The sequence below is a fragment of the Argiope bruennichi genome, chromosome 2 (genome assembly GCF_947563725.1).
Source record: "Argiope bruennichi chromosome 2, qqArgBrue1.1, whole genome shotgun sequence".
In the NCBI taxonomy this organism is placed as follows: domain Eukaryota; kingdom Metazoa; phylum Arthropoda; class Arachnida; order Araneae; family Araneidae; genus Argiope; species Argiope bruennichi.
This window is the reverse complement of record NC_079152.1, coordinates 89,323,307-89,346,958: the sequence shown is the minus strand read 5'-3', so window position 1 is coordinate 89,346,958 and position 23,652 is coordinate 89,323,307. Positions and strand designations below refer to the sequence as shown.

General features: G+C 27.1%; 3 long non-coding RNA genes across 3 annotated transcripts; 1 reads left to right on the top strand and 2 right to left on the bottom strand.

The window, feature by feature from the left end:
* Window positions 1–1,077: 1,077 nt before the first annotated feature.
* Window positions 1,078–2,437, top strand: LOC129991117 (uncharacterized). The gene is made up of 3 exons (XR_008785836.1): window positions 1,078–1,132; window positions 1,400–1,646; window positions 2,358–2,437. It is a non-coding gene; the product is annotated as an uncharacterized LOC129991117 (long non-coding RNA).
* A 5,663-nt stretch (window positions 2,438–8,100) lies between these two features.
* On the bottom strand, window positions 8,101–10,889 carry LOC129990662 (uncharacterized). Its single transcript, XR_008785830.1, has 3 exons — window positions 10,837–10,889; window positions 8,910–9,150; window positions 8,101–8,177 (listed from the first exon to the last, which is right to left on the bottom strand). It is a non-coding gene; the product is annotated as an uncharacterized LOC129990662 (long non-coding RNA).
* Window positions 10,890–15,369: 4,480 nt separating this feature from the next.
* LOC129990955 (uncharacterized) lies at window positions 15,370–18,036 on the bottom strand. Its single transcript, XR_008785835.1, has 3 exons — window positions 17,982–18,036; window positions 16,195–16,437; window positions 15,370–15,436 (listed from the first exon to the last, which is right to left on the bottom strand). It is a non-coding gene; the product is annotated as an uncharacterized LOC129990955 (long non-coding RNA).
* Window positions 18,037–23,652: the final 5,616 nt, after the last annotated feature.

The following is a 23,652-nucleotide window of genomic DNA, read 5'->3' as shown; positions in this document are numbered from 1 at the left end:
ACAAACGTAGCGAACTTGAATTCAACGTAAATAAGAATAAGATTTAATATACATATCGAATAATTAAATAAATTTTCATTCTCTCAAATGGATCGCAGATATATGGCAAGGATTCTTTCATTAATTTAATGACAACAAAATATAAAAGAAATTATGTTAGGTAAAATTTCTATATCATATTCAGTTACATCTGTCTTCCATTATTTAGTTTATTTAAGTAAGATATAAGACTGCATCAAATACATTATAGTTAAAGATTTTTATTAATACCCAGACCAATGCGATTGTAAAAATTGAATAGTATTAAATAAACTTTATAATAAGAGATGTGTTTCATTAAAATTTATGAATTGAACTACTATTGAATGTGGATATATTCCATAGCGAAATGTTAATCCATGAGATATTTCTTCAAATGGAATTATTCGATGATATCTAAATGTATTTAGAATCGGGGATAACGTAGTATAAATAATCACTAGTAATGCATTAATTATTTAATCTTGATTAAAATACTTCAATGTAAATTTAGCTCATAAATCAGCTAAATTAGCTCATAGCTCATAAATAAGTGGATATTAAGTTAGAGATATATTAAAAAATAATTTTAAAAAATTTAGTTAATAAATTTATATAAATTAATTTGAAAATACGAATTATGCATTCAGTTTTTATCTCGATAATGAATAAACATTAATTCATATTTTTCTAGATAAAAAGTAAGATATTTACCCCATTAAAAAACAGAAAATTTTATCGTATAATATCCTAATTTGCAAATCATTTAATGTTAAGCATCGAAATTCTTAGTCATATTTTTTATCTAGAAAGGAATTTCTGAAGTAAAAGACAATTCAACATGATAATTTAAATTTATTATTGATACACTGCTTGCAAGAAATACAAGCTAAACGAGGCATAATTTTATATGATTGTTTCAATCTCAGATATCTATCTTTGTTTTATACTTCGTTAAAATTCTATATGCTGAAAATAAAGTAAACAATCATTCAAGCGAGTATATTTACAGAGTATATATAAGAGAAAAACTGAAGCTAACAGCAATTATTTCAAAACCTTCCGTTGAAAGAAGCCTGAAATATCCAAGTGCTGCAAAATGATGAAGGCCGTGGTAAGTTTTTCTATAGTGTTATAAAATTTGATTATCGTTTGTTGCACAGATGATTGTATTGCTTATTTATATACAAACATTAGTGAAAAACAGAATAATATGCGATATATAAGGTTTTCTATACTGTATTCTTACTTTTGTGTAGCTTGCTCTTGCTACAATCAGTTAACAAATTTTCGCAAATCTGTAATTTGGAGAATAACATTGTAAGTATATTATTAATTTTTATTCAGATAAATTAAAATTTGCTCTCTTTCTCTTCCGCAGCTTGCTCTTGTTTTGGCTATGGTAGCCATCGCTTGCGCTTCAACCGGCGTCGATGTCATTCGCCACACTCCCGGATATAATGGCTTCTATGGTCTCTATGGCTATGCACCATACTACTATGGATACGGAAACGGATATTTCGGATATGATGGACTTGGTTTCGGACCTTACAACTACTATGGTCTAGGATACCGAGGATACTTGGGAGGACTCGGTTATTATGGTTATTTTTAAAAACCAATTTCTGGTAAGCACTTTTTCTCTTAATTTTCGAAATCGCTTCCTCCCTTAATATCTAAAGTTTCAACATTATCATTCCAATTATTCAATATTAAATTAATTCTTTTTTATACTAAAAATATAGAATTCTGAAAATGATTGTTTTCTTGTACCCTTTGCTTCCGAAAGTTAGTAATGACCGTTTATTTATACCATGATATGAAAATATTGAGTGTTTTGTCATTTTTGAAGCACTTTCCCTTTTTAGTATAAACAAAATAAACTTTTCCTATTATATTTTGAAGCAGCTTTATTCAAAAAAATTAGTTTTAAGTCTGATAAGTCATATTTTTGATTAAGTCATATTTTTGAAAGATGAGCACCATTTATTTAGTTATACTTTTCTTAGAAGAAAATCTGTGATTAAAAGGCATTTTTTTATGTATTCAAGTTACTAAGCAATTAGACTCAGCAGATGTGAAAATAAGAAGCATTTCTTTAAATTTCTAAATGTTTTCTTGTGTTGAAATTTTTTATGTTGTTCCAATATCAAAAAAATTATATAATCAGTTTCTGCTAATAGAAATATTATTAAAAAGATTTCATTGATATTTAGTACCGGAATATCCTTTACAAGCATATTAAGAAACTTTTAAAATATATATTTTAATTTCTTCAGTAAATTTTTGGAGCTAATTTTTATTTTTAATAATAATAATAGATTGTTTTCCTTTTACAGGAATTTAAAAATCTTTTCCAGAAATGTTTGTCATATGAATGAGTTATCCGAAAATGAAAACATGCAAGATGACTGACAAAAAATAATAAAGTTTTGAAAATTAAATTGTGTTTCTTTTTTATTGATATTTTCTTCAGAAACTGATGATGATTTTACTTTTTTGAATTTTTTTTACATTCCTATATACTGCAATATTGCATATAAATTCCTTTACAAAGAAATATAAATTCGTTCCTTAGAAAATCCATCTACATTTCAGAATAAAATTTAGATATTTTACTCACAAAAATTATTGTTCAAGTTGCTCCAATGATTTCGATGTTTCATATTCCATTTCGAATAATGTAAATGTTATTTATTTATATGCTTTATTTTTGATAGTTACGAGAAAAACACTTCCTGTAAATCAAGAAAAATATTTCAAAACCCATAAAAGTAAAGTAATTTTGAAAAATATATAAAAAACGTATGAAGATAAATTTGAAAAGCACATAAATAATCTGATATAACTGTGAGCAAAAAATTCTATAATTCTTGTTTATGATTATAATATATATATATATATATATATATATATATATATATATATATATATATATATATATATATATATATATATATATATATATTAAGAAAAAGGAATTTTATTTCTATTTAAAAAAAGCATTCTTATCATGATACAATTTATAAATAATCAAAACTGAATAAATAATTCATAATAATACATAATTTTAGAAATAGTCAGTATTAATTTTCTCTATTCTGAATTAGTCAAAAATTTAAATTTTATCGATAATTTCATGCACAAATATTCTTTATTTATTAATGACTGAAATATATAAAACGGAACAATCTTATTTTTAGATGAATTGTATACTTTTACCTATTAACGGCTGTTTAATGTTTTTACAAATTCACTAAATATTTTTAATATATTTTACATTGCTGGAAATTGCTTTGAGAAATTGCTTACGTAAGCGTTTAATAAATATTTTTAATCGGATGCTTACTTATTTTTTAGAAATGAAAAATATTTTCTCTCAAATAAAGAGTGACATTTGAATAAGTCGTTCCCCATTAAATAACATTTTAAATATTGAAACTGATATTCGTTTCGCAATTTCGCAAAAGAAATATCTCGTACCATACTTACTGACATTGAGAAGGCATTCTCTCATACACGGAAATATTTATATTATATTATAGTGAGAGGGAATTTTTCTATCTTTTTCGAGGATATTTTAACGAAAAATCTGAAGTCCGAGTGTGTTCAGAAATATCTGACTATTATGTTGAGGAAGTAGATGTCACAAAGTGGATTGTACTGGAAGTAACTTTTTTTTATTATTAAGAAAAACAGCATTTTAAATCAATTGTTACTGTCAGTTACTATGATTTTTTTTTTATTGACAACTTTTACATTTCTTACTCAAGACGTTAAATGAATTCTATAGAACAAAAATTGGAAATTGCAGTAAATAACATATAAAATTTGTCTGTTGTTCAATTTTTTACCTTAACGTCATCCAAAATAGCAACAATACACTTTCGTCTAACCAGCAACTTTCATTTGGAAACTGAAATGAAACTTGGTGGCAATGGAAAATGCTTTTGTCTATGAGTTCCATTTCCTGGGAGTCATATTAGACAGAACGTTATAATTTTGCCCCATTCTATTCCCTGAAGGACAAAATATGAAACAGACTTTGAATTCCCGAGGACTTTATAGACAACTTCTTGGGGAGCAGACTGATAATCCATGATTCACATTTATAGAATTGCATTTTTCTTTTAGAATGACTAATTGGATGTATGATCTACTTAAGTCTTGTAGAAAAGCAGTTCTTCAGAAATAGGATCCTGTACATGATGCTGCACTCAGAATTTGTCGAGAGCAGACAGGGCATGCCAGATAAAAAGCTTTTATGTTGAATGTTATTATGAGTCATATTTTAACTTTAAGATGACAAATCTTATCTTTGCATCATTATATTAAAATCTTAAATTTCTCTAATCATCATTTACATAATTTTCACTTGTGTCTTGAGTTTGTTTAAAAGCAGATAGGAAGTTGTACATTTAAATTATTTTCATAAGGATATAGATGATTTTATCCGAAATAAACTTCAGCCATTTAAAACTGTTTTTTCAAGCCACAAACGGTTTTCCACCTTGGAAACTCAGTGATTTTCACTATTTAAATCCTTATTGAATTTCTTCGAATCTAAAACTATGGATGTCATTTACCAGGATCCCTTTTATTAAAACCCTACCACATTATTAAAATTTTGTTCTTATACTTATAGATTAATCAAAACTTATAATGTCTCCAACAACTGCAATGATATGCAGTTTCAGTTGTATTTCTGGAGAAAAAGTCTATGCCTGAAAGTCCGTCATTCGTGTTCCCTATTTACAGCAGAAATCGTTGCAATTCTACTTCTATTGGTTAATGCTTCAGAGAAGCCTTGCAATAGGTATATCATCAACAATAATTCATTGAGCATTTTTCAGTCACTGAAATCATTGAACCGACGAGGTAATATGTTGTTTTTAACGCTTTTGAACTTTATAATAAACTTATTTCATGAGGTTTATATTTTTATTTTTTGGAATCACATCTTTACTACTACAAATCTATATTTATAATAAAAATCTCAGTGTGTGTGTGTGTTTTGAAATTTTAATTAATTAACATTTAAAATAAATTTTGACATTTTTCAGCAATAATTTCCTAAAATATTACAACACAAAACTAACTTTTAAATTATCTTAAAGTTCAAAAAATTATTTTTTTCAATGATACCAATATTTTAATATATAAATTAAGTTTCGATTTTTAATGATTTTTTAAAAAAAAATATTACAATTATATTTTTTACAATTTATTTCTCACAAAATGAAAGTAAAGTTTAATCGACAAGTGCACGCTAACAGTATATCAGTGTGTTGCTGTCTCGTTGACAAAAACTCAAACTGAACGATTAAATTAACTTAACGATTAAGCTAAACACAGGAAAATGCGATGTTCAGCACTTGTTTGGAAGTGTAATGTTGCAGAATAAATATGAAAGATGATATTTTCTGCATGATTGCACGGAAGCTGATTGTAAATTATAGAGATGTAAAGTATAATGAACAAATTATCGTAAGGTTTCTATAATAATATGAGTTAAGTGCTTATAGAAATTGGAATTTTTTAATATGAAAAAATATTTCTTGAAATGCTTTTTTTGTTATATCTATCTTTTGTTATATCTATTTTTTTTCCTTCTTATTTCTCATATATTTTGCTAATTTCTTTTATGAAGATGCGTCACAAATGTTTAAAATGGGACTACATGCATAATAACAAGGAAATTCATTTTCAAAATCTTAAAATCTGAAATCCGTCTAGTCCATTATGTTCATAACCTCCGTAGTCACCCTATACGAGAGCGTAATCACCAATATCTCTGTCCATATCCGTGTCCTTGTATCTTACTGACGTCTGTAGTGCAAATTCCGTTCTATGACTAGGATTTTGCAGTGGGGAATAACATCTAGAGAACACATGGCAATAGCTACAACAACCAAAACGAAGCACTATGGCAGTTTAAGAATATATAACAAGTATTATATGGTTATGTAATTCAAAGAAATTATCGAATGTGTTCAAAACTTTCATTTCCAAAATATTCATTTTATTTAAATTATATAGAGACACATTTACACGAAAAATAGCTCAAAGTTCCCATTCCATCTTTGGATATGGGAACACATAAAAAGCTCAATTATCTCGATTATATTTTTAAAAGGAAAAAGATTCTAAAAAATTAGCCACTTATTTTAAACTGAACTAAAACATTTTGATGAAATTCAATAACAATTCAATTTGTTCTTTTAAACAATTTTACTCAAAATGAAGCATATAAAGTGTGAATTATTTTTTTTTGATAAATAATTATTATTAGGAGTATACGTTTGTTACCACCGATTTTCGATTGATGTCTATAGCAATAAGTGGTAGACCAAATAGGCATATCAAAAATATCGCTAAAAAAGCATGGACATTTCTCAATATAACATGCATAACTACATTAGTGAATTTCTGTTTGCATTATGCATTCTTTCTTGATCGAAGACAATTTTTGAGCTAAATTCTCGCAATTTGTGGGAAGTTCTGATTGTAAACTTCCATTTGAAGAAATTTGCAGTTGAAGAGAATAGAATGTTCTCACATGATTATGGGGAGTTTTTCACAGTAATGTTCTTAGAGTTTTCAATGCTTGAAAAACTGTAACTATGAAGCCGAGAAAAGATATGGCAGTGGAATATATATATAAAAAAAGTGTTGCTACAATTTTTGATGATGTTAAGATAAAACCATTAACAATAGGTCATTTTTAATGTTATTTTCTGCAATTTCAAGTTATCGTTCTTTGAAATTCATTTGAATTCGTGTACAAGTAATGTGCAAATCGTCAATAAAATAATGAGCTTAAATCGACAGTAGTAACTGACTTAAAATGTTTTTTCCAAAAAACAAATTTTATGTTCAGTGCACTCGCCTTAGAGACATCTACTTCATATATAATGGTTAAATAATTCTGAATCCAGTCGAACTTGAGATTTACATTACGATAAAATATTCTGTAAAATATGGTAGTGTATTCCCTAAAATTAAAATAATATAATCTCTGAAAATGCCCTATCTCCATGTAAGATCGAAGTCTTTCTCAATGTCAAAAGATACTACGAGATGTTTGCTTAGATATAAAAAGGAAAGAATATCTGTCTCAAGATTTAAAATGTTATTCAATGCCGAGCGAAGCTATCAAAAGCTACTCTGGATTTGATTGTGAATATTGTTTATCTCTAAAAAATAAATCATCCTCTGGCTAATAATCTTTAATAAACACTTGCTCAAGCTATTTAACCCAACAATCTCCAGCAATGCAAAATATGTTAAAAAATATTTAGCACATTTGTGCAAAATTTAAAGATAAAGAATCATTAATTGATGAATGCAGAAAAACTAAATATAGAGATTTAAATTATTATTTAAAATTGTCATAAATTGTCATGCCAGTTCGAATATAAAAATTTTTGCGAATTCAAAATAGAGACAATTTCTTATAATTGTGTACAATTATGAATTTTTATACAGTTTATTACTAAAGCTTTTCCTGTAAGAAACGCTTCGTACTTATATAATATCGTTCATTTTTGGATTTTATATATATAATCGCGAGCGCGAGAGAGAATCGTTATTATTCGCATAAGCACGTCAATTGTAATATAATTTTTTCATATAGTTATATTTCATTTTTTATGTGATTTAAGGATTTTCTTCGAATGAGTTTTCTCAAAATTTTCCAAACATTTCCTAACTTTTGTGATTTTCGTAATATGCTTGTTGAGTTGCAACAAGTGTTTCTTCATGAATCTATACAAATCGTATAAATCAGTAAAATCTGAATTATGCGCAATAAAATAAGAAATGTCGAACTCATTGGAAAATTTCAGAATAGCTTTTGTGGCTAAAATGTCTAAAATCTTTTATTTATTATAGATTGATTTTGTACCATATATGTGAAGGGATTCATGTACGGTATTCAATACTGTATAAATAACCAAGATTGAAGGATTGTATTAATAAAAAAAAAATATAAAAAATGGGATCGTTATATCAGTTTCCGAGGAAATTTTAATAAAACAGAAACACAATTCAATCAGCAAAATTTTATTTCTTTTAAATTAATCTTTGAATATTTCATTTCCGGATAATTGAATCATGTGTCAGACGAATCTTCTTTTATGATGAGGATTCTTAAATACCTGGAAAGAGAAAAACTTATGTTATTATTATTTAAAATAAATATTACAAACAATTTATTATTGAATATAATTTATTATTTTAAAAAGTTTCTTTAAATAGTTTTAAAATGATTTTAAGCCCTTAAATGTCTATGAAATATTTTTTAATACTTTTCTTTTTGTAAAAGCAGCTTATATAATTTTTCTGACACTAGAACAATGTAAGGGATCTCAACATCTTTAGGAAAGAGATATAATATAGAGAAATCCATATTAGAAATAAGATTGAAGTTGAAAGAAGTGCTTCTGATTTCCGAATCTGCTGAAGCAAATTGCTTAATTATTTGAATATGTAAATGAAACGCAAACGCATTTCGCTTAAACACATTAGATTTCCTTCTTATGAAAGCAATAATTTAAAAAGTGATGCTCTTTTCAAAAAAAAAAAAAATGCTTTTCATATTTCTTTGAAATATAGTGCCTCAAAATATAATTGGAATAATCTATTTTATTTATATTAAAATGGGAAATTGCTTTATCAATAACAAAGGAACACACAATCTTCATATCATGATATAAATAAATGGGCATTATAAAATTTTAGGGCTAAAATATCCAAGAGGACATCATGTAGAGAATTCTATACTTTCAGTATAAAAAAGAAAGTATTCGCTTAATCTTATATAATCGGAATGTTAATGTTGAAACACTACATTTTAAGTTAATTCGAAAATTAAGAGAACAAGTGCTTACTGGTAATTGGTTTTTAAAAATAACCATAATAACCGAGTCCTCCCAAGTATCCTCGGTATCCTAGACCATAGTAATTGTAAGGTCCAAGTCCATCATATCCGAAATATCCGTTTCCGTATCCATAGTAGTATGGTGCATAGCCATAAAGACCATAGAAGCCATTATATCCGGGAGTGTGGCGAATGACATCGACGCCGGTTGAAGCGCAAGCGATGGCTGCCATAGCCAAAACAAGAGCAAGCTGCGAAAGAGAAAGAATGCAAATTTGAATTTATCTAATAAAAATTAATAACATACTTAATAAGTTAGTCTATGAATTAAATATTTGCCAATATTTGTTGACTAATAAAAGCTATCCTTTTTCAGTTTCTTTTTTATTTGTAAGCATTCTGCTAGCAAGGGTACTAAGCTGAGAGATATAGAAGAACTGAGCATATATATATGTATAGAATCGATGATACATGTTTAAAGATCAAATTAGGACTTACTTTTATGGAAGTAAGTATTCTACAGTCATTTACTTTACCTTAAGCATATCTTCAAAACAAATAGCCACAGCGAAATATATTAATATGAGCTAATACTTAACAATGTCACCAATCTTTCTAATCTTACATACAAGAATAACAGTTATTTGCCATAGAATAACTTATTTAAAATACCTGAAAAAGGGCAAAAAGTATAAATTCTGCTGGCAGTAAGTGTATGTAGATTATAAACAAATGATTTAAGACATACTGAAGATAGTGACAATTATAGATGAAAAATAAACATAAATTAGGAAAATACCATGTCTCCGGTGAGTGGCCCAAGAATACATATTTTAGATCAATAAAAATAATTATCGTTATTTAAGTGCTTTATTTCTATGTTTAGAGACTTATACAACGAATGTTTATTACATATATGAAGTAAAAAAGTACAATGTATATAATATGCATGTAAGAATTATGTAAAAATATAATTATACATTTTTTTCCATATTAAAACTTTTCATTTTTATACTGAGAGACACCGACAAAATAAATATTACGTACATGAAGGGTTCAAAGTATGTATGTGCGAAGTATGCAAAATGAATATTTATAGATGCTTACGAAGAATAATTATTTATGGAGTTTAAAAGTTAAATTCTGTTCAAATGTTTCAACTAATCTCACGTATATTAGAATTATATTGCAGCATTTCTAATCTCGCACTGATATGATTTAACTCCCCCCGATTTTTCAAGACATTCGTCATCAACTATTATGAAAAGTTCATAATACATAAAGGTGTAAAAGTATAATAATAAGAGTAAACAAGACTAAATTCATTGATAAATTATGAGAACGTTGCTTCTAAAAAATTGAAATATTATGCAAGAATTGAGCTCAAATCTGAATTTATTTACATATATCACAGAAACGGCTCCTTAATTTCTCAGTAACCAGTGCTTTTGAGTACTTTGGATCGGTACCTGTATTGGATCGTGTCCAACAATATCAGTCAATTGTGATCTAGAAGCTTTGAATAGAAATTGAGAAGAAACATCAACAAATTCAAGCCAGGAATTGAAGTTAATTACTGATTCGAATATGTAATAATATAAAAGTTAAAAAATATGATTATTCCATAACATTCTTTGAATTTTTTATAATGTAGCAAAATGACTTGCTTTTGAAAATTCATTCACTGTACATGAATGGCAATAATGATTCTATAAAGGAATCGGAAAATGTTTTGTTCTCTGAAGTAAATAAAAGAACTGTTAAAGCAAAAGAAGAAAAAAATACTTATTCATGGTTTATACTTTTTAACAGTAGCTAAAACAGACGAGTAACTACCAATATCATATTTTTGCATTTATATCTGCATATAAATAAACAAATATAATGATAAGCTCGTTACAGAATCACATGTTCAGAAACAGAATAAAAAGTCTTACCACGGCCTTCATCATTTTGCAGCACTTGGATATTTCAGGCTTCTTTCAACGGAAAGTTTTTAAATAATTGCTGTTGGCTTCTGTTTTTCTTTTATATATACGCGGTAGATCTTGCTTGAATGATTGTTTACTTTATTTTTAGCATATGGAATCTTAACAAAGTATATAATAAAGATACATATTTGAGATAAAAAAAATCACATGAAATCATATCTCGTTTAGCATGTGTTTTATTGTAAGCAGAGTGGCATTACTAGACTTAAGTTATCGGTTTGGGAAATCTCCTGTGTCAGAAATTCTTTTTAAGATATAAATCTTAATAAACATTTCCGATGCTTAACTTTAAATGAATTGCAAATTAGGATCTTATGCAATGGATTTTGCTGATTTTTCATGTAATATACATATTCCTTCTTTATCTAGAAATACATGAAGTAAAGTTTATTCATTATGTAGATAAGAACTGAAAGAATAATTTGGATTTTCAAATTTGTTTATTTAAATTAGTTAACTAAATTTTGATTTTGAGAATTATATATATATATATATATATATATATATATATATATGCGAGTGTTTGGTTGTGTGTGTGTGTGTGTGTGTGTGTGTGTGTGTGTGTGTGTGTGTGTGTGTGTGTGTGTGTGTGTGTGTGTGTGTGTGTAATATCTTGTTAACGCTATAAGTTGTGTAATTATGATTTTATTTTGATTATCTTATGGTAGGTTTAAGAAATATAAAAATTCATTATGAGCTCTTGATGGGTTCGTCTAGCTGAATGGAGAACGAAAGGGGGAAAGAGAACTCATAAATTTTAAGATTGGAGATAAAAAAAATGGCATAATTAGCGTCTCATAAAGACTAAGAACTTTAGTACTTGAAATATTTCCATGCTGCAATTGCTTAGAAATTAGAGGGTAAACCGTTGTTTTAAATCCCTAATTCTGATGATTTTTAATGTCAATGATCTACTTGCAAGTTTTGAAGAAAAAAAAAGAATTAAATCTTTTGCCTTTATTTCATTTCCATATTTTTAAACTACTTAAATACACATAGACACAAGATTAAGAACTGGAATAAAATATATTAAAAAAAAGAAAGGAGAAGATATGTTTTGTTGCTGTATTAAATAAAAATGGTTAAGTTAAAAATTTCTAGAATTTTCGCATAATTTAGTTGTTTTTAATTCTTTCTTTCCATCGTTTTTTTGGAAGCAAGACTGTGAGCATTTTTTATTCTTCTTCGTTTATAATTGAACGCTATTCTTCGTTTATAATTGAAAGTAGTCATTGCAAAAGATAATTAACTACATCAAACATATTTAAGTTGCTGAGATACACATGTAGACCTTGTCGACTGTTGTAAATGTTTTGCACTTGATTAAATATTTCAAAATTTTTATTGATATAAATATTTCAATATTTGTATATATATTCTATAATTCTATATTTGTATATATATTCTATAATTCTATATTTGTATATATATTCTATAATTCTATATTTGTATATTATTGTTATAAAATGTATTAATTTGATAATATTTATTTTTCAATGAATGCAGAATTGAACGATAACAATAAAAATATTATTACTGATTGTTTCAATATGTAATATTTCATTGTTTATTTCTTGTATTCGAAGTATATATGAAGACAAATAGCTTCCAACATATTTTGACAAACAGCATTGTGTTTGTCAAAATATTGAAACTCTTTCACACCAAAATATATACAACTCGATTAGTTGTGAGCAAAATTGATGAGATATGTTACATAGATTTAAGATCTGATTTTTCAATTTGTTTCAAATATGAATTTTTTAAATTAAATTTTCAAATTTTTAGATTTGTTTAAATCACGATATCCATGAGCTTACTAACCATGAAACACAAAGATTTATGCAGATAAAATTTTGCGTGGATTTAGCATCTAAAATAGAGATTAAAATCAAATTTTGAACCAAATCTGTTAGGCGTTTGACAGCATGCATATATTCTCAATAATGCATAAACATTATGACTTAAATGCATGAAATTCAGTTTGTCGTCTTTTGATTGCAGCTATAGCTTCGTGTAAAATTTTTGCATCACTCCATCGGTAAAGATTTATTCAAAATACATAATTTTAAGATAGGTTCCGTAAAAATGCTACGTGTATGATAGATATATGTAATTCCTTACTATTGTTTATTGTGAAGTATTCACCCACCATCCAATGTCCACTACTTCAGAGGGAGGAGGGAGGAAGAATTAATTGGGAAGTAAGCTAGAATGTTTCCGTGAGACCAATTCCATTTTTTTTCTAAGAATTGGACTTTTTTTCAAAAAATTAACGCAATTGATATGAAACGAGATACCATTGCAGTTATTTTAAGCATCATTGTTTTTGCTCCAATATAGAAACAAAATTTCAATAATGTGATGAATGTTCAAAAAATAGATTTTGGTAATTAATTTCCAGTTTTTTTTTTATATTTGGAGAAATTTTCAATATGGTTTAAATAATGAAAATCACTGAATTTCCAAAAAGGAAAATCCGTTTGTTGCGTGAAGAAACACTTTTAAATTTCTGGATCTTAGTGAAGACAAAATCATCTATATCTTTGTGAAAAAGATTGAATGAATAATTTTCTATCTGCTTCTAAACGAAATAAAGAAAAACGCAGCTGAAAATTATGGAAGGGATTATCTGGGAAAGATTAGATTTTAATATAATGATACAGGGATAAGATTTGTCATCTTAAGTTAAAAGATGGCTCCTAATAATTAAAATGATATAATTTTATCGGGAATACTTTGCAGGTTCCCGAAAAATTCTGAATTCGGAATGAAGTACAGGATCCAAATTCTGAAGAATGATAGTTTTTTTTCAGAAGACTATATATCATACATCCAATCACTCAAACTTAAATAAAAAGTACAGTTTATAAATGTGAATCATTGATTATCGATCTGCTCTCGAAGAAGTTGTTGATAGAATGTTAAAGGCGCTTTCACATAAGGAACAAACACGGGACAAAAATTATATATTTTTGTCAACTGGGAATCCAGGGATACGGAACTCATTCGCAAATGTGTTTGTGTTGTCTTAAAGCTTTATTTCAGGTTCCAAATGAACGTTGCTCTTAAGACAAAAGTGTATTGCTCCTGTTTTATGACATTAATTTAAATCCATTAGCCGCAGATTATTTTTGTACACTATTTACAACATTTTGGTGTTCTCGTTCAATGAAATTGAAATACACAAGTCATTAGCAAAAGCATTCGCTTCAAGTAGCAACTCGCTTAAAATGTAGTTAATTTTTAGAATAAAAAATTGTTATAGTCAGTGCACTTAACTCATGGACATATAATTCTTGAACAGTTAATTATAAACCAACTCGAAATTTTTTATAAAATAAAATATTCTAATCCAAAAGGAGAAAATATCCTCTCAAATTAAAATAATATTAATTCTTCAGAATGCCGTACCATCATCTACGATGGCTAGATTCTTTACGTCAAAAATGCAGCTATGTGATGGTTTGTTTGCCAATTATCGAAAGCCACTCTTGTTTTATTGCTAATATGTTTCATTTCAAACAAATAAATCATTCTCCTGTTAATGATTTTCATAAAGACTTATAGAAGCACCTAGCGCGAGATTTTTCCAAAAATTCAAAATATATTAAAAAATATTCAGCATATTTCAACAAAATGTACAGACAAAGAATCGTGAATCCTTGAATGTAGAAAAAAATTCAATTCAAAATAAAATCGTATTTTTTTTATGGATTTCATTCATGAATCATTTATCAATTTTTGTGCATGGAATTATCAGTTAGAATATGTAACTTTTCGCTAATTCAAAATAGAGACAATTTCTTATGATTATGTAATATTATAAATTTTTATTCAGTTTTGATTCTTAATAAATTTTGACTTGATAAGAATGCGTTTTTGCATTTGTATGATCAAATAAAAGAAATACGATACATTTATTGCTTCTTAATGCATACTACATAATATCATTTATATATTATTAAACATATCAGAATTTATAAAATTTTGTCGCATATTCATATTTGATTTATTTATTTCAATATTTTTAGAAAATTGAGTTTCTTTTTTTGTGTTTTGTAATATTTTTGTTTAGATGCTAGGCATGTTCTTTTGTAACTTTGAAAAAAATCATGTAAAATGATAAAAATAGAATTTTTGAAACAAAATTTGACACGTCGAACTCATTGGAATATCTTTCAGAATATTTTTTCTTGAATAAAATACCTAAAATGTTTTCTGAATTGTAGATTCATTATCTAAAATGTTTCTTGGTGAAAAGATTCCTGTACTGCATTCAAGGTAGTAGAATTATTCAATATTGTAGAATTAATTAATTAATGAATCTTACTTTTCTAAATAATTATTTAGAAAATTAAGATAATTATGAGCTTCTGAAGGAAATATTAATAAAACAGTAACACAATTCAAAAAGCAATGCTTTATTTATTTTAAGTAATTATTATTTTATTAATCATATAAAATGATTTTACAAGATTTCATTTCTGGATAATTGATTCATATGTCAGATGAATCATCGTTTCGGATTAGGATTGTTAACTTCCTAAAAGAGAAAAACATATAAGATTATTATTAAAAATAAACATTAGTTACAAACAATTTACTGAAGAATTAAAATTATAAATTTAAAAAGTTTCATTAAATGGTTTTAAAAGTGTTTCATGTCGTAAATATCTATGAAATCTTTTTAAAAATTTTCTATTAACAAAAGCTGCTATAGAATTTTTTTGATAACAGAAAAATGTTATAAATTTTCACTCTGGTTACAAAACACTCAAATTACAGTACATCCATACAAGAAAAAAAAATTGGAAATTTAAAGAAATGCTTCTTATTTTTGTACCTGCTAAACTTAATTGTTCAGTAGCTTGAAAAAGTAAATGAAACGCATTCCACTCTCAGTTTTTTATTAAAATGAAAGCAATAAATGCTCATCAATGCTAAGTAAATAATGCTCATCTTTTAAAAATATGCATATCATATTTCGAGGAAATTTATTTCAAGTATACCACTTCAAAATATATTCGAAGTAATTTATTTTATTCATACAAAAAATGGAAATTGCTTTATCAAATCAAAAATTTTATTCAATTTTCATATCATGCTATAAATAAATGAAAATTACAAAATTTCCTTGTAAAAGCATTATTAAAATTCTTAAAAACAATCTAGCACTGAGTTCAATACTTTTATATAAAAAAGGAGGATCTAATTTAATCTTCTATAATTATCGTGTTTATTTTGGCACTGCACACTTTAAGGTTGACAGTTTATTCGGAAATTTAAAGAACAAGTACTTACTGTGTTTTTTTAAAAATAACCGAGTCCTCCCAAGTATCCTCGGTATCCGAGACCATATCTTCCCAAGTAGTTGTAAGGCCCGAAACCAAGTCCATCATATCCGAAATATCCGTTTCCGTATCCATAATAATAGGGTGCATATCCGTAGAGACCATAGAAGCCATCATATCCGGGAGTGTGGCGAATGACATCGACGCCGGTCGAGGCGCAAGCGATGGCTACCATAGCCAAAACAAGAGCGAGCTGCAGAAGAGAAAAAATGCGTCTGATTTTATCTGAATAAAACTTTATAATATACTTAATTAGTTATTCTTTGAATTGAACGCGATTTTTTAACTAATAGTCGCAATCTTGTTTTCAGTTGTTTGGGGGGGGGGCGTGGATAGTAGTATTCATGCAGCTAGCGAGCGTAGTTATGGATACTAAACAGTGAGATATACAAGATTATATCATAATGTATGTATAGAATCCGGACTGATACATGTTAAATTAGGACTGAATTTTACAGAAGTAGGTCCTCGAAAATCAAGCGATCTGTATTTAACATATCTAAGCTACAAGTAGACAATGAAGAAATTTATTAGAATGAGCTACTAGAATATTATGCCATAAATCCTTCTATTCTTACATTCGAGAGTAACAGTTGTTTCGCATGGGGAAACTTAATAGCATTGTATCTTCATCAAAAATATTATTTTTAAACAAGTATTTAAAAAGGTATAATTATTACTAGCAATTAGTGTGTCTCGTTGAAAAATAAAGGATGCAACACCTACTATAGCTGGTGACCATTACAATTGTCGAATCAGCAAAAATTAGGAAAATGTTATGTCATTGGTGAGTGAAAAAAGAAAGCGAATTTCAGATACACATAAAGAATTCTAGACATTATAATTCTCGATTTGTAAATTTAGAGTCAACGACAAAATATTTATTACATATATGAATATCTACAAAGTGTTTATATGTATGTACGAAGTATATACTAAGAATATTTATAGAAAGAAAAAAGATTTATTTAGGAATTTAAAAGCCAAATTCTATTTAAATGTTTCAACTAATCTTAAATATATTTGGATTATATTTAGACCTTTCTGAACACGTATTGACTTAATTTAACTTCCCTTATTATTTTAAATATTTGTCACTAACTGTAATGATGTGTTTATTAATAAATAAACTGTAAAAGTATAATAAAAAGAGAAACATGGCATGGTTCACTTTTTAGGAACCTAAGCTCAATTCATTGATAAATTTTCAAAATATTCTCCAAAACAATGAAAAATTTTGCAAAACTGATTTTAAATCTAAAAATATTTTCATATATTACAAAAAGGACTCTTAATTTTCTCTGTATCCAGTGATCTTGAATACTTTAGATAGGCCTTCCCCCATATTGGACCGTGTCCGAAAATAACAGTCACATTTTCTTCTTGAGCAGGTCAACACAAATTTAAAAGAAACATCAAGAAAGTAGGAAAGGAAATTAATTATCATTTGGAAGTTAATACGTTATAATATAAAAGTAAAAATAATTGGCGATTCTCCCATTACATTCTTTGAATCTTTTATAATGATGCAAAATTATTTGGTTTTGAAATTCCAACCATTATACAGGGATAGAAATAATGATTCTAGAAAGGAATAAAAGATTCTTGTACTGTGAAATAAATAGAAGAGTTGTTAAAACACGAATATAAACTTTTGCATTAATATCTGCATATAAAAAAATATAATGATCTGCTCGATACAGAATAACATATTCAGAAACAGAATAGAAATCTTACCACGGCCTTCATCATTTTGCAGCACTTGGATATTTCAGGCTTCTCTCAACGGAAGGTTTTGAAATAAATGCTGTTCGCTTCCTTTTTTCTCTTATATATACTCCGTAGATTTCGCTTGAATTGTTGTTTACTTTATGTTCAGCATTTAAACTTATAATGAAGTATAACATAAAGATACGTATTTGAGATAAATAAAATGACATAAAATCATATGTTGTTTAGCATTTTCTTTTGTATGCAGATTGGCATTAGTGGACTTAAGTTATCGGTATGAGAAATCTCCTGTGTCAGAAATTCTTTTTAAGATATAAATCTTACTAAGAATTTCCGATGCTTAACTTTAAATGAATTGCAAATTAGGATCTTATGCAATGAAATTATCTGATTTTAATGCATTATACATATTTCTTCTTTATCTGAAAATTCATGAATTAAAGTGAATTTGAATTTTCAAATGTGTATATTTAAATAAGTTAATTGAATTCTGATTTAAAGTAGTTTTTTTTAATATAGCTCTAATATATATAAAGCTCTAATATATATATATATATAATATAGCTCTATAAAATATATAAAGATTTTTTTAATTATAATATTTTTATATATTTATAGTTCGCATTACGCTTTCCCTAATTTATTTTATTAACGCTATAATTAGTGTAATTTTGATTGTATTTTAATCATATTTTGTATTTTGTAAGAAATGCAAAGAATTCTCATGAGTTCGTGGAAGGGCTCGTCTAGCTCAATGGTGGTAGCAAGAAGAAAATTTAAAATTTCATTTCCCCATAAATTTTAAGATTGAAGATAGTGAAATAATTCAAATTACCAGAATTTTCGCATATTTTAGTTCTTTTAATTATGTCTTCTTCTTATCCTTTTGTTGGAAGCAAGATTGCGAGCATATTTGTTTAATTTCCCTGGAAAAACAGAATTATCTATTAGCTTTCTCGTCAAGGCTAGAAAAAACTCTAGCCAAGCGTCTAAAATTCGAGAAATTAAGTAATATAATCATATTAAAAATAAGAGCAACACATTTAGTGACTTATTATTTAAAAAAGTTGCAATATGTTTCTATACGTCACTATGTACCTGATGTTATGGTATGGGAATTTAATCTATGCATTTAAAATAAACAAAATTATCGTTAAAAATTTGTTTGGAAGATTTAATTCATGTTTTGTTATCCCAGTACTTATCGTAAAATTAATTATAATAGAGATAAACTAATTTACTTCGTTATTTTTCCATAACATAAAATAATTAACTATTCAACTTTTTAATTATGTTTTGCAATATTCATTATGTGAAGAATAATTATCCTTATTTTTCTTCATATTTTGTAAAATAAATATAAGTTTTATTATTTAATTGCACATTTTAAGTGAACATATCTTTGTTTTTTTGTTTTTTTTAATGAATAGGCAATTTATTTAATTTATTGATTTTTTTTTGTTGAAATGTCATTTTCGTTACTTAAAGAAATCTATATTAAAATTACTATACTAAATAAATATTACTTTTTTAGCCTTTACCCATGAATTTTCAAACATGATCATTTTCTCCAATTCCATGAGTTTTATACACAAAGACCGAAGAATTATTTTTTAAATTGATGTTGTATTTCCTTTTAATTCAATTAAAAATTATAATTGATATATTCAACAGAGCAAAAGACGAGATATTATTTCCACATTAATTCATCAAGTAGACTATTTTTCTCTTCAATATAAAGGAAAACTCAAATGATAATTTCGTACTTTCTATCATAAAACGCTATTTTTCGTTTATATATAAAGAAGGGTAATTGCAAAAGATAATAAACATAAGATAATAATAAAGATACATCAAATATATGTCAGATGCTGAGATGTGCATTTAAATCTTGTAGAACTGTTGCAAATTTTTCGCATTTGCTTAAATATTACAAAATTTCGGTTAATATAAATATTTCAACAGGCCTGCATTTGTATATTATTTTGATAAAATTTATTACTTTGATATTACTTATTTTTTAATAAATGCAGAATTGAACGATAACAATAAAAATATTATTCTTGGTTTGTTTCAATATGAAATATTTCATTGTTCATTTCTTGTTTTTGACGTATAGAGGAAGTATTGTGTTTGTCTAAACATTGAAACTCTCTCTATCCAAAATACAGGGTGTTTATAAAGTCCCGGACCCATTTTGATGTTTAATAACTCATAAAATAATAAAGATAGATTTAAATTAATAACATAAATGGTTAAATAGACTCAAAAAGTTTCATGACCTTTGTCAATGAACTTCCACGTGTGCCCCCTTCGTCGCACGGAGAATATCAAGTCGATAGTCAATTTCACGCCAGGTAGCGACAAGCATGTCGGCATCCACAGAGCCATTTGCGCACATTATGGCGATTAACAATGCCAGAAACATGAAAGGATGCTTCATCGGAGAACATTATGCTCTTCAGAAAATCAGCAGCATCTTCTATCCTCCTTAGCATATCTGTTGCAAAGGCCATCCTCCTAGGTCTATCGTTCGGTTCCAAAACTTGAACAATTTGAACTTTGTATGCATGCAGTCTTAATTTTTTCTTAATAACCTTGTACACCGTCGAAATCGGCATATCCAATTCTGTTTCCGCTAATCTCACAGATATTCTAGGATTGTGTAAAAATGTCTCTCTGACACGCTCAACATCAAAATCACTTGTGCAAGGACGTCTGGAACGTTTCTTATCTTCGATATTTCCAATTTCTAGAAAATTCTTTTTCCATCGCAAGATGCTGTTTTTGGATGGAGGATCTTTTTGGTAAATTCTTCTGAAATTTCTCTGTGCTTGCACTATCGATTTCATTTCTATGATCCACCATAAAATATGTGCTTTCTCTTGTGGTGTATGCATTCTCCTTAATATTCGCTCGAATAAAGCATCACATACAAAAGTACTACATAGAACAAACACATCAAAAGTAAACATAACATTGCAATAGTTGACAAAAACAAAAGAGAGAAAAATGCAATTAATAAGCAGACAATATTTAGAAAAGTACAGATATTTAGACTGGAAAATGAAATTATCTGAAATTAACCACACGCGCAGACGATATTTACAAAAGTAAAAATATTCAAACCTGAAAAGGAAAATATATGAGTTATTCCATCAATAAATGTCATAAGTGTGTTTATATCTTTATTATTTTATGAGTTATTAAACATCAAAATGGGTCCGGGACTTTATAAACACCCTGTATATTTAATCTGATTTTTAATTAAAAATGAGTTTAATAACCATGAAACACAAATATTTATTTAAATAAAATTTAGCACAAAGATTTAGCATCTAAAATAGAGATTCAACTGAAATTTTGATCTGTTTGACAACATTCTATTAATTGTAATAATTCGTAAACATAATGACTTAATTTCATGAAATTCAGTATGTCGACTTTGGACTACAGCTATAGTTTCATGTAAAAATTTTATAGTTTCATGTAAATATTATTCCATGGGCAAAAATTTATTGTAAATACATAATTTTAAGATAGATTCAGCAAAAACGCTACATGTATGACAAAGGTATGTATTTCATTACTATCGTTCATTGCGAAGTATTCACCCACCACCCAATATCCACTACTTCAAAAGGGGAGAGGGGGGAGCAAGAATCAATTGGGAAGTAAGCGAGAATGTTTCCTGGAGACCAATTCCATTGTATTTTTTCCAAGAATTGAAAAAAATTTAAAAAGTAACGCAAATGATATGAAACGAGATATCATCGCAGTTGTTTTAGGCCTCATTGTTTTTGATCCAATATAGAACCAATATTTCAGTAATGTGATCAGTGTTCGGAAAATCAGATCCTGGTAAATAATATACTTTTTTTATATTTGTGGATATTTTCAAAATATTTTAAATATTGAAAATCACTGACTTTGGAAAGAGGAAAATCCATTTGTTGCATGAAGGAACTCGTTTAAAGTGCTGAAGCTTAGTTGAGATAAAATCACCTATATCTTTGTGAAAAAGATTGGAATGAATAATTTTCTATCTGCTTATAAACGAACTAAAGAAAACCATAGAGAAAAATTATGGAAGGGATTATCTGGAAAAGATGCAATTTTAATATAATGATGCAGAGATAAGATGTGTCATCTTAAAAGATGGCTGATATCAATCAAAAGCAATCATCTTATGGAGCATGTTTTGTCGGTGCTCGAAAAAATTCTAAAATCGGCATGAAGTAGAGTATACAATTTCTGAAGAATTAGGTTTTATTGAAGACTTATAAATCATACATCCAATCACTCAAACTTAAATAAAAAGTACAGTTTATAAATGTGAATCATTGATTATCGATCTGCTCTCGAAGAAGTTGTTGATAGAATGTTAAAGTCGCTTTCACATAAGGAACAAACATGGGACAAAAATTATATATTTTTGTCAACTGGGAATCCAGGGATACGGAACTCATTCACAAAAGTGTTTGTGTTGTCTTCAAGTTTTATTTCAGTTTCCATATGAACGTTGCTCTTAAGACAAAAAAGTATTGCTGAATTTTTTATGGCATATAGGTAAACCCATTAACCACAGATTATTTTTGTACGCCATTTACTGCAATTTTTGTGTTATTGTGCAAGTCATTAACAAAAACGTTCGGTTCAAGTAGCAAGGCTTAAAATGCAGTTTATTTAGGAATAAAAAAATATATAATTATCAGCGCACTAATCTCATGGATATATAATTCCCGAACATTATAGTCAGTTAATTCTGAAATAACTCGGACTTGAGATTTTAGATACAATAAAATATTCTCTAAGAAAAAAATGGGAAAATTCCTCCCAAATTAAAACAGTATAAATCCTTGAGAATGTCGTACCACTATCTGCAATCGCTAGATTTCTCAATATCAAATTATATGGATGTATGATGTTTCCTTTGCTAAAAAGCGAAACAATATCTTTCTGAAGAAATAAATTGTTATTTAAGGTGGATCGATTCTTTCCAGCAACTCTGGTTTTGATTTTTAATATTTTTCATTTCAAACTAATAAATCAGCCTCCGATTAATGATTTTCATGAACACTTATAAAAGAAACTTATCAGGTCTTTCTAATAAAATGCAAACTAAGTTAATATTTTTAAAAAAATGTTTAGTTTGTTCCAACAAAATTTAAAGACAAAAATTGTGGATCGGTAAATGTCGAAAAAATTAATTTAGAAATAAAATCGTATTGTTTTATGGATTTCTTTCATTAAACATTTAACAATTTTTGAGCATGAAAATATCAGTTAGAATATAACATTTTTAGCTTATTTAAAATAGAGACAATTTCTTATGATAATGTATTATTATGAATTTTTATTCAGTTTTGATTGTTGATAAATTTTGACTTGATAAGAATGCACTTTTGCATTTGTATGATCAAATAAAATACATTAATTTCTTCTTAATGGTTATGTATATGAGATATACATAACATCATATATCTATTATATTCTTAAACATATCCGGATTTAAACAATTAATTTCAATATTTTTAGAAAATTGCCTTATTTTTGCGTGTTTTGTAATACGTTTATTTAGATGCAAAGCCCGTTCTTTTGTAACTCTGAAAAAATCATATAAAACGATAAAATATGAATTATGCGAAACAAAATATGACATGTCGAACTCATTGTA